The sequence below is a fragment of the Danio aesculapii genome, chromosome 4 (assembly GCF_903798145.1).
Source record: "Danio aesculapii chromosome 4, fDanAes4.1, whole genome shotgun sequence".
NCBI lineage: Eukaryota > Metazoa > Chordata > Actinopteri > Cypriniformes > Danionidae > Danio > Danio aesculapii.
In genome coordinates, this window is record NC_079438.1 from 6,724,476 (window position 1) to 6,735,750 (window position 11,275).

The 11,275-nt window shown below is 44.0% G+C and overlaps 1 non-coding gene across 1 annotated transcript; it reads left to right on the forward strand.

The window, feature by feature from the left end:
- The first annotated feature begins 5,942 nt into the window (after positions 1-5,942).
- LOC130224125 (U4 spliceosomal RNA) lies at positions 5,943-6,083 on the forward strand. The gene has a single exon (XR_008837201.1). It is a non-coding gene; the product is annotated as a U4 spliceosomal RNA (small nuclear RNA).
- The last annotated feature ends 5,192 nt before the right edge of the window (positions 6,084-11,275 follow it).

The window sequence follows — 11,275 nt, forward strand, 5'->3', positions numbered from 1 at the left end:
TTATTGTGGAAACGCTACAAGACGCGCAAGCGTGGGAAGCGAGCCGGCGCGCTCGTCAGGCTAAGACAGCGCGGCTTCAAAACGGCGCTGCCCAGCATTCACCTGGCAAATCTCCGCTCTCTTCCTAACAAAATGGACGAACTACTTCTGCTCACATGCAAAAACAAGAACTTTAACAAATCTGCTGTCCTGTGTTTCACGGAAACCTGGCTAAACGAGGCCATTCCGGACAGCGCATTAAACCTACTGGACTTTCAGCTGTACAGAGCAGATCGCGATACGGAGTCAACGGGCAAAACGCGCGGTGGTGGGACATGCTTTTACATCAACAGAAGGTGGTGTACGGTTGTAACTGTGTTAAAGAAGATGTGCTGTCCTGATGTGGAAGTGCTTTTCATTAACTGTAAGCCGTTTTATTCACCAAGAGAGTTTTCCTTGATCATTCTCGTCTGTGTTTACATTCCACCGCAAGCACACGTGAGTACTGCGCTGCAGCAGCTGGCTGATCTGATCACAGAGACAGAACAACAACACCCGGACTCTGTTTTTATCATACTTGGGGACTTTAATCAGGCAAAACTCACACATGAGCTGCCTAAATTCAAACAGCACATTACATGCCCCACCAGAGACAATAACATTTTGGACCATTGCTACACCACAATAAAGGATGCAAATCGCTCCGTCGCCAGAGCAGCTCTAGGACTTTCCGATCACTGCCTGGTTCATCTTATACCAACTTACAGGCAAAAACTTAAAACTACTAAGCCAGTATTAAGGACTGTCAAGAGATGGACCAACGACACAGAGCAGGTCTTACAAGCCTGTTTGAATGCACTGACTGGAATGTTTTTGAAGCTGCAGCCACAGATCTGGACGAGCTCACAGAGACTGTAACATCATACATCAGTTTCTGTGAGGAGTTATGCATCCCTACCAGGACCTACTTGTCATTTAACAATGATAAACCATGGTTCACATCAAAACTCAGACAGCTTCATCAGGCCAAAGAGGATGCTTACAGGAGTGGTGACAGGATCCTGTACAATCAGGCCAGGAACACACTGACAAAGGAGATTGGTGTGGCTAAGAAAAGCTATGCCAAAAAGCTGCAAAACCAGTTTTCAGCTAACGACCCTGCATCAGTGTGGAGAGGCTTAAAAGATTTCACTAATTACAAGACACCGTCCCCCAGTATCGACAGCAATAAACATATTGCAAACGAGCTGAATATGTTCTACTGTAGGTTTGACACCTATGACCAGACACCTCACACCCGCCCGGATCATCTCCCTACACAGCCATCAACACCACATCAACACAGCCCGGACCATCTCCCTACACAGCCATCAAAACCACATCAACACAGCCTGGACCATCTCCCTACACGGCCATCAATACCACATCAACACAGCCTGGACCATCTCCCTACACAGCCATCAACACCACATCAACACAGCCCGGACCGTCTCCCTACACGGCCATCAATACCACATCAACACAGCTCGGACCATCGCCCTACACAGCCATCATCACCTTCAGCCATCTTCCTCTCCCCCCCTGCTCTTCAGATCAGTAAGGATAATGTGCGTCAGATCTTCAGTAAACAGAAGAGAAGGAAAGCACCAGGGCCAGATGGTGTCTCACCAGCCTGTCTGAGAACCTGCGCTGACCAGCTGGCTCCCATTTTCTCACATATCTTCAATAGATCACTGGAACAGCGCAAAGTTCCATCCTGCTTTAAGCGCTCCACCATTATCCCAATCCCGAAGAAGCCAAAGATTACAGGACTCAATGACTACAGACCTGTGGCCTTAACATCTGTGGCCATGAAGTCATTCGAAAGACTGGTGCTAGCATATCTGAAGGACATCACTGGACCCCTGCTGGACCCCCTGCAGTTCGCCTATAGAGCAAACCGGTCTGTGAATGATGCAGTCAACATGGGACTGCATTATACCCTACAACATCTGGACAAACCAGGGAACTACGCAAGGATTCTGTTTGTGGACTTCAGTTCTGCCTTTAACACCATCGTCCCATCACTGCTTGAGTACAAACTGGCCCAGCTCTCTGTTCCTAGCTCTGTCTGTCAATGGATCACCAGCTTTCTGACAGATAGACAACAGCTAGTCAGAATGGCCAAAATCACATCCGACAGCCGCACCATCAGCACTGGTGCCCCCTAGGGATGTGTTCTTTCTCCACTGCTCTTCTCCCTGTACACCAACGACTGCACTGCAAAAGACCCCTCCATCAAACTCATTAAGTTTGCAGACGACACTACTGTTATCGGCCTCATCCAGAACGGTGATGAGCCTGCATACAGACAGGAGGTGGAGCGGCTGGCGTTATGGTGCAGATACAACAACCTGGAGCTGAACACGCTAAAAACAGTGGAGATGATAGTGGACTTCAGGAGAAACCCCCCTGCACTCCCCCCACTCACCATCATGAACAGCACTGTGGCTGCAGTAGAGTCATTCAGGTTCCTGGGCACCACCATCTCTCAGGATCTGAAGTGGGACACTCACATAGACTCTATTGTGAAGAAAGCCCAGCAGAGACTGTACTTCCTTCGTCAGCTGAAGAAGTTCAACCTGCCACAGGAGCTACTCGTACAGTTCTACTCAGCTGTCATCCAATCCATCCTCTGCACTTCAATCACCGTCTGGTTCGGCTCAGCTGCCAAAACCGACCTCCGTAGACTACAGCGAATAGTCCGGACTGCTGAACGAATCACTGGCACAACCCTTCCTACACTTCAAGAACTGTACTCTTCCAGAGTGAGTAAAAGGGCTCGCAAAATCACTCTGGACCCCTCACACACCAGCACACTACCTGTTCGAACTGTTACCGTCTGGTCGGCGCTTCAGAGCACCAAGCACAAAAACAGCCAGACACAGGAAAAGTTTTTTTCCTCAGGCTGTCTACCTTATGAACAGTTAAATATTCCCCTACTGTGCAATAAATATGTGCAATACTTTCTCATACGCACTTGTACACAGCACCTTATATCCATATACAATGCAATACTCTCTACATTCGCACTTGTACACAGCACCTTATAACCTGTATATTTATAACAATCTGTACATACAACTCAACATCCAGGATTCTTCACTAACCGCATCTGTTTAATGTTCATCATTTTTTATTATTATTTTATTTTTTCATAATTATTTTGTGTTGTCACTTGTCACTTTATGTACACTGGAAGCTTCTGTAGCCAAAACAAATTCCTTGTGTGTGTGAAGCACACTTGGCAATAAAACTGATTCTGATTCTGATTCTGATAAATCCAGCAAGATGAAGACTGATGATTTAGAGTCTGCTTTAGCCAGTCTGAGATCCTCCACGACCGAGAGCAGGGCAGTCTCAGTTGAGTGGCCAGTCTTAAAGCCAGATTGCTTGTTGTCCATGAGGTTGTTTTGAGTAAGAAAGTCCAGGACTTGATTGAACACTACTTTTTCCAAAATCTTGGCCATGAATGGAAGCAGGGATACCGGTCTGAAGTTTTCAAGTAGCGTTTGATCCAGGTTGGGTTCTTTAGCAGTGGGGTTACCCCAGCCTGCTTAAATGAAGTAGGAAATAGACCAGAGTCAAGAGATGTGTTAATTATGTGAGTCAGTGTTGGTATGACTGCAGGAGAAATGGCTTGCAAGAGATGAGAGGGAATGGGATCAAGCGGACAGGTGGTTGCATGGCTTGATAGCAAGAGATTGGACACCTCAGACTCAGAGAGCTGGGAAAAAGAGGTGAGTGTGTGTGGTGTTGGTGGTGTATCTTGTGTGTTTGTTGTAGGTGCAGCAAATTGAGCACTGATTTTTGCAGTTTTGGTGCAAAAGAATGTAGCAAAGTCATCAGTAGTGAGTGTGGAGGATGCGGGTGGAGGAGGAGGATAGAGGAGGGAGGAAAATGTTTTAAAAAGTAAGCGAGGATTGGTGGCACTGTTGACTTTCTGACGGAAATTTGTCTGCTTTGCAGAAGTAACCTCAGCCGAGAAAGAAGACAGAAGAGTTTGGTATGTTATGAGCTGTTCAGGATTTTTAGTTTTTCGCCAACTTCTCTCAGCAGCCCGAAGTTTTGAGCGATGCTCACGGAGAACATCAGAGAGCCAGTTGCAGGAGGACTGGCACGGGCTGGCCTGGATGTAAGAGGACATAGTCTGTCTAGACATGATGCTAGCGTGGAGTAGAGTGTATCAGTGGCGCTGTTCATATCAAGTGCAGAGAGTTTGCAAGATGGAGGAAGAGAGTTTGAAACAATGGTGGATAGTCTATTGGGTGAGAGAGAGCGTAGGTTTCTGCGAAAGGCAACCAGAGTTTAGAGGGCACTCTAGAGGGCACATATGTGTACGTATATGTTTTTGAACCTATTTTCGGTAAGATGACACTCAATTTTGCCATAACATGCTTCGAAGCACGAAGAGGGTGCAAGTAAGTTACCTTCCACGTAAACACCGGGCTCTCTTAAACGAATGACCAGGCTGAAATTCGACTCACACATGCAAAGCACAACGGATTAGCAGTCCATTGCCTTAACCACTCAGCCACCTTGCCACGCATATAGGTGCTCTACTAATGGAGGCTGGACTATGGCATTTACGTATGTTTTTGCAGCTATTTTCGCTAAGTATTACATATAATTTTGCCATAAACATCCTTTAAGACGCTGAGAGGTGCAAGTAAGAAACCTTAGACAGAAGCAGTTGCCTTTCTCAAAACAGTGAAACTATGAGGATGGGATTTAAACCAGAACTTGCAGAGTACAACAAACTAACCTAAGCACTCGGCCACCTCGTCACGTGTAAGCACAGCGTTGTGCTAGAGAAAGGATTAACTTTTGGGACTCGAATAGATGTTCTTACAGAAAAGATGAAGATAAAGGTTGTCATAAGGAGCTTTATCAGTAGCTCTGATCAGTGCCCCAGAGTTAAGGCTGATTTATACCTCGGCGTCAAGCTCACGCGTATGCTACGGCACAGCCTACACGTGGTTGCATAGCACCTCGCTGTGGCCGTTGGCGACATTGATGCGCACCTCTCAAAAAATGTAACGCGTACGCGTAGCTCTGAGATTGGTCGACTTGGTAGCGCAGACGAGTGTGGGCGGAGGTGAGAGCCGCACGAGCGTGAAGCATTGGGTGTTTAAAAGTGTGGAGTCCCATGAAGGAGCTCCGCATGGAGACTGTTGTTTTGTGTTTACCTTTTAATTAAAGTTGTTGCACGTCCACTGGTTCCTGCCTCAAAATGAGCGAATTTGAGCCACTTGCACATTAAGGAAGCGTTCAGAAAAAAACAAAACACCAGCGAAGAAACTCAACACAGAGAAACATAAACACCTACTGCCAGCTAGCGTTTCGGAAGTGTATTGCAGAGCAACAGAAACAGTGTGCAGAAGTATAAGTGCACGGCTACGCGCAAGGCTTGCGCCGTGGATCACGCTGATCACTTGACACAGAAGTATAAACCAGGCTTTATTGTTCAACATTAACTGCAACATGTTTCTTCTGGTTTTGTTGGAGAGAAACTAGACACAACGAGTCTAAAAACGGCAGCATAGCTGACCTTGGATTTCTGTCAAAATATGGTTTCAGTGCCCTTGCATTCTTCATTACCTTACCCCAATCCCTGTACAGCCAATAAATACATCCCAATCTCATCCCTTTTCTCTGCCGTTCAGCGTTGTGACTCCGCCCCCTTTACCAGATTACCCACAATTCTCTTCTCCCAGATTCACATAAGTAGTGTATACTTTTCTTTAAGTAAAAATGAAACAATGTATAAGTAATTATTTTTGGACAAATCAATACCCTGTTCTGCTGACACAGCATGCACTCATTGGTTGCAGAGGGCTGATTGCTGGCAGTTTAAAGTTTGATGCCACCTTGTCGTTGCATGTCCAGATTGGTACACAGAAGAGTTCATAGCTGTTACAGCTATTCTTTCGCAGAGGCAATATCGTAGCCTATGAGGTCTATCCGAGGCGTGATCATTGCTGGTTGAAAACTTTACCCAATACCCCGCTGAGATGACTTGAAATACAGTCAGCTCTGGCAATTTTTGTCAGCCTTTTAGTAGGCTTAATGTTCTGTTGAAAAGGAAAGCTGCGCTTCTGTTTCATTAACATGTTGCAACTTTCGTTGAGCTCCTAAACATGCAGCAGGCTGGATTAACCTGTACCATAACATTCTTCAGAACGCAAGGCAAGTTTATTTATATAGCACATTTCATACACAGTGGCAATTCAAAGTGCTTTACATAAACAGGAATAAAAGAAACAAGTATAAGAGAAATAAAAACAAATAATAAAAATGGTAAAAATGAAAATAAAATAAAAGCTGATAAAATGTGTTATAAAAGAATTAAAAAGAAGAGAAAAACATAGTAGTTCGATCTGTCGGACATAGCACAGTGCTCATTCAGTAAAGGCACAGCTAAACAGATGTGTTTTCAGTCTTGATTTGAACGTGCCTAATGTTGGAGCACATCTGATCATTTCTGGAAGCTGATTCCAGCAGCGAGGGGCGTAGTAGCTGAAAGTCGATTCACCCTGCTTTGACTGAACTCTTGGGATTTCTAATCTATTTGATCCTAAAGATCTGAGTGATCTGTTAGGTTTGTATTCAGTGAGCATATCTGTAATGTATTGAGGTCCTAGGCCATTTAGTGATTTATAGACCAGTAATAATACTTTAAAATCTATTCTGAATGTAACTGGGAGCCAGTGTAAAGACCTGAGGACAGGTGTGATGTGCTCTGATTTCCTGGTTCTGGTCAGAATTCTGGCCGCAGCGTTCTGTATGAGCTGCAACTGTCTGACTGTCTTTTTGGGAAGGCCAGTGAGGAGGCCATTACAGTAATCCACCCTGCTGCTGATAAAAGCATGAACAAGTTTCTCTAAGTCTTCACTGGAAACAAAGCATCTAATTCTTGCAATGTTTTTGAGATGATAGTATGCTGATTTACTAACTGCTTTGATATGACTATTAAAACTCAGATCTGACTCTAGAGTCACACCAAGATTCTTGACCTTATTTTTTGTTGTTTGACCCTTAAAGCCAAGGTACGCATTCACCTTGAGAACCTCATCTCTGTTCCCAAATGCAATCACTTCAGTTTTCTCTTTGTTTAACTGAAGAAAGTTTTGGCACATCCAACTGTTAATTTCATCAATGCATTGGCATAGGGTGTCAATGGGGCTGTAGTCATTAGGCAGTAAGGCTAGGTAGATCTGAGTGTCATCAGCATAGCTGTGGTAGGAGATTTGGTTTTTTCTCATTATTTGGCTCAGAGGGAGCATATAAAGGTTGAACAGGAGTGGTGCCAGAATCGAGCCTTGTGGGACTCCACATGTCATGGGTGTCCACCTCGACCTATGGTCACCTATACTGACATAGTAACCTCTTCCTTCAAGGTAAGATCTGAACCATTTGAGGACCGTCCCAGACAGCCCAACCCAGTTTTCCAGCCTATCCAGAAGTATGCTGTGATCGACAGTGTCAAATGCGGCACTGAGATCGAGCAGTACCAGCACTGTTAGTTTGCCTGAATCTGTATTTAGGCGGATGTCATTGATTATCTTTATAAGGGCGCTCTCTGTACTGTGATGTGGTCTGAAACCAGATTGAAAATTGTCCAAACACCCCTTGAAGTTTAAGAACTTGTTAACCTGGTTAAAAACAACTTTTTCAATGATTTTGCCAATGAAAGGGAGATTTGAGATGGGCCTGTAATTGCTCAATATGGTGTTATCCAGGTTGCTCTTCTTCAAGAGGGGTTTAACAACTGCAGTTTTAAGTGAGTTAGGAAAAATCCCTGAGAGAAGTGAAGCATTTACCACTTTTAGAAGATCCATTTCTAAGCAGGTAAACACTGTTTTAAAGAATGATGTGGGGAGCATGTCAAGACTGCAGGTTGATGTTTTTATAATTTGCACGATCTCTTCTAAGATTTTGCCATTAATTGCCATGAAATAAGACATAATGTCTGATTTCTTAAGTTGTGGTTGAGCTAGTCTGACTTCGACACAACTTGGCTGATTGGATGAGCTGATTGCCTTTCTGATATTATTGATCTTGTCAGTAAAGAAATGAGCAAACTCATTACATTTGCTTTCAGAGAGTAGCTCACTGGGAATCTGACTGGGGGGGGGGGGGGGGGGAGTTTACGAGCATTGTTTACGTTGCTGTTTATAAGGCTTGAAAAGAAAGTCTGCCTAGCAGTTTTTAGTTCCATATTAAAAGCACAAAGACTGTCTTTATAGATATTATAATGGACTGCTAGTTTGGTCTTTCTCCACATACGCTCAGCTTTTCTGCACTGTCTTTTCGTCATTTGTATTCTTGGGGACCTAGTCCAGGATCCCCTTTGCCTGCTAGTTATATTCTTGGCTTTAACAGGAGCAATGTCATCTATGACATTCTTAACTTTAGAGTTAAACAAATCAAGGAGAGAATCAACAGAGTCTGCAGATATACTTGGTGCTAGCGATATGGCCTTCATAAACTGCTCATTAGTGTTCTCATTTATGCATCTCTTTCTGACAGAGACAGATCTGTCTTTAATAGCTGGAGTGATCAATGTGTCAAAGAAAATACAGAAATGATCAGATAGTGCAACATCCTTAACAACAGTTGATGAAATGTGTAAACCCTTAGTTATAAGTAGATCAAGAGTGTGTCCACGATTGTGTGTGGGTCCTTGAACATGCTGAGTCAGATCAAAAGTGTTCAAAACAGTCATCAGTTCTTTTACAGCATTGATTTCTGGATTATCAATGTGAATATTAAAATCCCCAGCAATGGTAAAATAGTCAAATTCAGAGGTTACTAATGATAACAGCTCTGTAAAATCATCAATAAAAGTTGGAGAATATTTTGGAGGTCTGTAGATAATGATCAGTAAGATACATGGAGCACCTTTTAGTGCTATACTCAGATATTCAAAAGACAAAAAGTCACCAAATGACACTTGTTTACACTCATAGACATCTTTAAACAGGGCAGCGATGCCTCCACCTCTCCTATTGGCTCTGCAAACACTCAAAAAGTCGAAGTTTAAAGGAGCTGTTTCATTCAGAACTGCTGCACTACAGCTGTCATCTAGCCAAGTTTCATTTAAAAGCATAAAATCAAGGCAATTTGTGCTGATAAAATCATTGACTAAAAGTGACTTATTGTTAAGTGATCGGATGTTTAAAAGTGCTAACTTAACAGTTTTAGCTGTTTTTGCTACAGTAGTCTCAGATTTATATTTAATAGACACAAGATTTGAGTGATTTGCTATACGGCCTGAAAAAGTATTCAGTTTTCTGTCACGTAATACAACTCATATATGTGTAGAGAAAGCTACAGGCACACTGGGTTCCTGCTTGTTCTGTAAACATCTGATAAAGACACTGTTATCTAAGCAGGCACCCGAGACACATCATGGAGAGCAGTTTTGTTCACCAGCTAAAGATGGTGCGTTGTTGTTTGGGCCCTGGCGGTGGGGCAAATGTCGGAGGGCTCTTCCAGGTGGGCTCAGAGGTGGTTGTGGAGCAGGCCACTTTTTGGTTGGTAACTGGGGGCTTGCGGCAATGGAGTGTGAAAATTTAGTTCCAGCATGCACCAGTTCCTCCATCTTTTTTGTGAAACCCAAGAGAGGCGAGCAAGGTGACAATGATAACGTGTCTGGTGATAGAGGCTGTGGCTCTGGAGATTCTGGCTGCTGAAATATGTTTTCCTGGCTGTTTTCCTGAGGATCATTTTTGAGTGACGAGACTTGATGCTGTTCTAATGCGTCACAGTCTGTGTGTGTTGAGCAGAGGGCTAGTGACAGTGTCTCTATCAACAGTGGGTGTTTTGGCTGCGTGGCGTTATCACTGTCCTTGGGAGATGCGTCAGCCCCAAGTCCATTCGGGAGCTGATTTGAGGTCCTGGGGTCATCGGGACATTTGCTAGGTGTGTATGTGCCATTTGGATTGAGGTCAGTGGCACACACAGCTGATGAATGATGAAGGGAGAAAAAGATATTGTCCTTTAGCACCTTTGCACCAAGTTTGTTTGGGGGAAGGCTGTCTGATGTCAACAGTTGGTTTTGGTTCCAGAAGAGATTAAAGTTGTCAATAAAATTCAGTCCTTTCCTGTTACATGTTTTCTGCAGCCATACATTTAGACCAAGAAGCCGTGAAAACATATTTGTCCCTCTTGCAGGGAGTGGTCCACTGATGAATGGCTGAATTTTCAATCTTTCAACTGTTTCCAAGAGCTCACAGAAATCTCTCTTGAGCAGTTCTGACTGTTCCTTCCGAATATCATTCTTCCCCACATGGATGATAATCCGTTTTGCAGTCTTGTGCTTTTCCAGAATTTCCTTAAGTTCTTTGTTTACATCAGAAACTGTTGCATGAGGGAAGCAGTATGTGATTGTAGATTTGCTCCTAAAATTCCTGATTATTGAATCTCCTACAACTAGTGTTCTTATCTCAGGTGCGATCGGAGCAGAATGCCGCTGTCTAGTCGGCCTTGAGTCTCTGTTCCATGCAGAGTTAGCTGCTGAGTCATGCGATCTCTGTCTGACTACATTTGGGGATTCTTCATCCATATTACTCAATACTTCATATCTGTTCTCAAGCTGTATTTGAGTCTGAGCTGTATTTGGGGTAGAAGACGCTAATGCGGCAGCGTATGATCTGACCCCACGAGTACCCTTTGGTTTCGCACCTTGTTTATGCCAATGCTCATTTTCAACAGTTTTAATCTGTTTTTCTGTGCTCAAAACAGTGGTAGGAATAGATTTATGGGACTTACCGGCGATATGCTGTGAGCGTCCACAATGACGCTGCAGTTCTGGTCGGATAGCAAGTAACTTTGTTTCAAGAACTGCAATCTTTTGTAGAAGTTTGTGGCAGTTTGTACAGCAGTGAGAATCTGAATTAATCCGATCCAGAGGCATTTTCACAGCCGTGTTTTCCCGTCTCAGGAATGTGAGCAGCTGATAGCTGGTAGCGGGAGGATTGTTAAGACGATAATTGCCCTCTTGTTAGTAAAGCTATATTCCAGAAAGTTTGTAGAATCGATGCTGATCTTCAAGCTGTGTCGTTTGAGCACTGTGCTGATAGGCTCAAGTTAAAATTAGGGTTTAAGATATAAAAGCAAGTGAGCAGAGAGCGGAGCTGTAGGCAAAGACGACCGAACAGTAACGAAGCAGGAAGTAGAGTAGAGCGGGAAGTAGAGGAAGTAGGTGCGAGTAAGATAACTTTCCCGGAAGCACCGGGCTCTCTTAAATGAA